Source organism: Papilio polytes, unplaced genomic scaffold (genome assembly GCF_000836215.1).
Source record: "Papilio polytes unplaced genomic scaffold, Ppol_1.0 DF824102.1, whole genome shotgun sequence".
NCBI classification, from domain to species: domain Eukaryota; kingdom Metazoa; phylum Arthropoda; class Insecta; order Lepidoptera; family Papilionidae; genus Papilio; species Papilio polytes.
The window spans coordinates 4,556,535-4,562,830 of NW_013525102.1; positions in this window are offsets into that span (position 1 = coordinate 4,556,535).

Sequence of the window (6,296 nt, forward strand, 5' to 3'; positions counted from 1 at the left end):
AAGTAGTATTACGAGGAATAAGAGAGTAGGAATATGTAATTTATTTTGTAATGACGTAATGTCCGTACTTAAGACTATATTAGGGTACATTGAGCTCATGAACTGAACATACGTTTAATATAATTACGCGGCGGTGTACGCAATCTTTCGATCTGAGATCGAAACATCGCCGGGCGGCACTTTGATGATTATTTTTTGCTAATTCACCGTGGCCCGTGTCGATGGAAGTCCGAAGATGAGCGAACGTAATTACCATCGAGCGAACAAGAAACTGCATTATAAAATGCACTCCCTCTCTACATCGGCAGAGCCTGTCCCTCGCTTTACATCGATAAACACTTGATATCTGTCTGTACTTATTCAATAAGACGAAATTTAATTTCACTTCGCTGATCTCTCAAAAGATTTCAATTCGAATTCGAACATTCATCATGATTTCCTTGTTGGTATTCTGGCAATTTTAATTAAAGGTTACGGTAAAAGAATTTTTTATGGATTTTACATTAAGCATTATTTTTCTTTACTTAGTACTATGAAGACTATGTCGTTTGAAATAAGCTGTGTATGATATGACGAGTACTACATCGTTTGAATTTTGAACAAACGCTGAAAGACGATGAGTTTTTGAACATTTTTTCTTATGGTTTTAGGCGTAATTCTTTCTATCGTATCAGGATAGGTCTTCAAAGCTTATTCAAAATGTACCATACGTATCTATAGCATTGACCTCAATGTGTTAAAAGCTCGCTGAGTAAATTTCGGTGGAGGAATTCCCGCTAAGTGCGTTGATAACAATTGGTGTTTTTTTCCTTATTTCTGATACGGAAAATGTAAGAAGTAATGGAATTCAAGGCTGAAATTGAAGTTGTATTTGCTCGAACAAAGTTAAAAATATTGTCTACTTTAGGTTTTTTTAAAGTATTTCTAATACAATTCATATTGCTGTCTACCATAGAGTAGGGACTTGCAGGGTATGATTAAAAAGCATTGTTTGCTTTGTCTATGGATAGAGCTTGAATAGAAACGTCCAATAGACTCGTTGTATACTACTCGGTTTGTCCATCTAGCTAGATTAAATGCCACGACTGTTGACAGAACGGTCTTGTGCTTTTATTACAATCTATTATTATTTTTTAAGTGTTCGTTGAGATTTAACATTTTATAAAAAGAGAATAAGAGATTCGCATCATCAAATAAAATAATGATACCGATCTCCGAATCCAGACAAAAGGTCGTATAATTTATACAACGTGCATTTCAAGTACTGCAATTGAAAGCAGAAAATATAGTGTGTTGGTGAATTAGTGGTCGGTGTAGTGAAGGCGCGGGCCAAGGGCCGCGTCGGACGCCCGTAATCCGACACCTCTTGTACTCGATCTTCTCTACTAATTTGCAGGCCCCTGCTCCCTAGGGCTATCAACGTAAAGTTTGATTAAAAGATTAATTTAATTTTGCTCTTTAAGAATGATATATTAGACAAAAGTTTTAAGAATACTACATCTTGGTGAAATTCTTCTTTCTAGACATATTGTTTCTTTTCTTCTTCTATTACTTTCTCCCTAACGAAGTTATTTGTTTTATTTTTAATTAGACATCATTCTGTACGAGTACTGTAAAATGTGTATTGGAAAATTAATATACCTAAGTATGAGAAAAATACTTATCAGGAAGAGCATAAAATGTGAAAGTAGCCCATGTTGGTTTATTCGCACAGTTTAATAGCATTTCAATGATATATCAATATGATCGACTGTCAATGAGACGGCGGTAGCAGGACGAGTTCGTTAGTGCTGGTAGAAGCGCGATATCGCATGTTGATAGCCCTGACAGACGCCATCTTGCGGCCAAAGAGGCGGAACCACACAACGGATCGCGTTGTGTCCGACGATAAATCGAATTTCGCCGGGGACAGCGGCGAAGTACGTCGAGATGGACACTGCAGATATTTAGAGTAACTAATATAAATATTTTATAACATTAGCAGATACCAGAGTTCTAATCATGTAGTTACTTGGGATCGTTCATAACATTATTTAAATAGCGGGTCTCGAACCCACGACCGCTTGGTTGATATCCGTTTCCTTAATCAATTGGCTATTGGTGCTTTTTGAAGGATTATCTCTATTGTACTCGACACATATCTAAGCAAATAATCATCAACAGCTAACATAACAAGAACGAATCAGTACTTTCTATTTGCGAATTGAATAGTTGCATCAGTTTAGATCAAAGCTGGAATCCATGTTATTTTTAGCCTAATAAACTGGTTTGACAAATGTTTAGGTGCACAAAGTTCAAGAATTGTAATCAATAAACATCTCTTGGGCACGCAGGGACAATGCGCCTGATAAGAGGCATCGGGTCGTCGGCGTTGCGGGCTTGCATACATTTCTCTTCAACTCCCTGCGTGATAACGTAATGACTTTCTAGATTGACTCACTCTCGTCTCGGACACATGTAAACAACTACATAATATACATGTAACTATACGCGAGTAATTCAAGTTCTATGAACTGTAGACAGGGCGATATTAAATTTATGTCAATACTTATCTGGAATGAATTTTGTAATGGCACGCGCTTTCCGGTGCACTTTGCGAGGCAACCGTTGGTGAAATTGTTTTCATCGAATGTTTGATTAAGTACTTAAACTTAGATGAATTAAGAAGCGAATAAGGCAGCTTTTCTTTAAACAAGTGGAAGTTTAGCAAATGTTTTTATTTCATAGGTGGGAGACATTTCTCTTTAGAATAGTAAGGGATGTGAAAAGAGTATGCTGCGTAGAATTATAGTTAGACGGCATAGATCTGCCTACAATATTTATATGTTTTATTACTGTAACTATAATATGTGTCATTGACCACATTGTGAAAATATTTTACCTTATTTGGGGGTTATAATTTATCCTCCGGGCTAGTGATATATTAGAAGTTGAAATATATTTTTTTTGTCAAATCGATTTCCAATAATCTCATATCTGTAAAAGATAAATGTGTTTCCTCGTACACATATTGTCTTCAAACCTCGACAATAAACTAGTGTAAAGAAATATGTTCTCAACAATAGTATTAATTACACAGTTAACTTTAAACTAATTGGTTGCCGGCATTATCTTAAAAGATCCTAATGATGGTCATACTTAAGATAAATTGTAATTTATAACTCTAATTCGGTATTAAGGACAACAGTCATAAATATTTTGTTAATGTTTAGAAATTAGCGCATGGGAATTCTAGGCTAGATATAAGAGAAAATATTTGAAACACTAAATATTACAAAAAAACGCGATGAAAGATTATGAAGATGGAACCCCGATGGGTCAGAAACTAGTCGGTGCCGCCACCGGAAAAAAAGACGTAAGTAATAGCCGTTAAAGAATTAGTTATAATAATGTCTCACGACATTTTAAACAATTTAATTACGAAGAAATCCCTGAAAACCCCAACTTTACCAATTTTTTATTGTAGTTAAATTTCGTTTTATTTGGGATTCAGCGACAACTGACTTTATCCTGTTTTTATTATTTATTCCTTGATTTTATTACATAACTAAGTAACAGTTGTTGCTTATATTTCATTTTATTCGATGGAAATTATATAGATCAATTCTACGCTAGTAAAAATAGACTTTTATAGATAAAGCTTCCGCAAACGAAGAAAGGGTTAAGCTATGTATTAGAATAGAGTTGGATAGAGTTTCATATTTTTAATCTGTAACAAACATAAACTTATGCTTGTTCCGGTGAGGATGGGCACACTTCCTTTTGTTTCTTAATTTGTTCCGTCCGCATGTTCCTTTCTTTATGTGTTTCGGACATCCTTAGGAAATACTTCCGTAGCTAAAATTTTACTAAAGTAATGGTTAATCATTAAAAAAAAGTTGGTACGAAAGAGTAACTAAGGGATATAAACATTTATTAAATATGTTATTAATCAAATAATTAGAGCTATTTCCAACAAATAATTTACACATTAAATTATTTAACATAACAAGCATCTTAGACATGGATTGTTGTTTTGCTAAGTAATGAGTTAAGACATCCTTACTTAATGTTTATCTACAAATTCATACGGATACTCACAACGATAATTACATGATCGTTTACACTGAGTCAAGTATAATCAACTAAACATGCGTGAGACCTAAATGACTAGCTCGGTGTAACAACACTTTTCCGTCATTTCAACGAATTTGTTAACAACAAATATACTAAAGAGGCAAATAACTTTCTGTTATTTACAAATAATTACTACAGCTCTCTGACGAATTATACGTAGATGTATTGATATAGAAGAATTCAAAGATCTGATTACGTAATCTCTGCTTGCCCTTTTAAGTTACAGGCGTGAGTTTCGAAGTCTACTACAGCCTTAATACGTAGATTTTTAATTCTTAGGAGTATTGATTAACAATTAGGATAGAAAAGTTAGAGGTTAGACGAAAAACGAACGAAATAGGATCGATTTTCCTCAATCGAATTAGATATTATTATAATCGAAAATGATTCGATTAATTTCGTTCGTAATTTTAATCCGTAATATAATTATGAGTTACGTTACACTAACAACTTGAAACGGACCTATTTAGTTACTGGTTCGATATTATTTAACATTGTGACAAGTTAAACGTCGTGTGTGGTCAAACTATAACATTGTAATGTTCCTCAAGTATGGATTGGTCAATCTCCTTTTGTCATTACTTGCGTCATACTTCCTAAACAATAGACACGATTCGACATTTGCCACGCACTTTGTTTTGTTAATAAACATAGTAAAACTAATGTCAACAAGAATAGCATCATGGTAAGTCAGGTAAGGACCCACATACACGAACGGATTCTTTAAATTAGACGACAGCAGAGGATTTAAACGGGCAGATAAGTCCATACATCGCTTGATTAAAGCCGCTCGTGTACAGTAGCCCGAAACGTAATTGAATAAGCATGCATAGATGTACGAAGAGTATGCCAGGATAGTTCATAAAATTCATAGTATCTGCCTACCATTCTAAGTTTTAAGAATGATTTCAATTTTGGGATGCATTAAAACTTTGGTGTGCGGCACTATAACTCATTCATACAACAAATGTTGCCGCGAACTCAATTTAAAATTTACCCCTAGTTCCACAAACTTTTCAACTACAATGTAACTGGCAATTCTCAGTAGTGGAAAAATTACTTTTATGTTATAAAACATAAATTATTGTTTATAATTTTAGGCTAAATAAAAGATGTGCCAGTTATTGCTTTTTAGTTAAACATAGTTACATATAAAATGACTATTGTATGTTAGAAGTGATTTGAGGTTATTTGACCTAAATCTGTTACAATTAGAGCTTGTTCCTCAATCGTGTTTCTTATTAATGGTTTGCAAGCGGCCGATAGATTTATATAAGATTTTCATTAGGAGCAGTTGTATTTCATTCTTGTCACGACTATTATAATTGGATAGGGAAAATAAATATTTTATGAGACTTTGCGAAAGCGTTGGCATCGAGTTAATACGTTTTAGATACGATTTTATAGGCTTAAAGTGATTTCAATTTAGACATTAAAGGTACTTAAGTAAATGCAAGGTGTTAGTTATTGTTTAACATTTTTTAGTGTTCTAGAAATGTTTTGCAATAATTTCAACAAACATTTAGAATAATTTTTAATATTAGACCTTTGTTATGACGAATGTAAAAACATAACAATAGACAGATATCTGAACTGGTGAGTATAAGTGAAATTAAATTATGATAGGTCACTAGCGCCCTCCTTTTACTGTTTTTTGTGTCCATTTTATAATAGACCCAATTGATAGCAGAATTCGCCCGCGACTCCGTCCGCAAGAATTAAAAAAACACAAAAGTGAGTAGCCTTTGTGTTCCTTCAGACTGTCCTCTGCATCTATGCTAAATTACATCGAGATCTATTCAGCTGTTTAGGCTACAAACTAACAAACACCCATCCATCCATCTATACTTTGGCATTTATAACACTACTAGCTGTTCCCATGCGGCTTCATCCGCATGAAATTATAAAAATTGTTTTATTGATTACATTTGTCAAATTCAATTGCAAATGTCAAAATGACCGACATGACATGATGACAAAGCATGGCAATTTTGCTTCCTTGATGTTGACAACAACTTATGGTCTCTTTCGCACATTAGGGTTTTTATACAAAATATTTACCCCTAAGTTTAACGGCGTAAAAATATATAGCTTAAGCGTGCGTTCGCACGGGCAGACTTTGTACGCCGCGGTAAAGTTCAAGGTCAGCAGACTTTTTACGCCCACGAGATAGGTGTTCG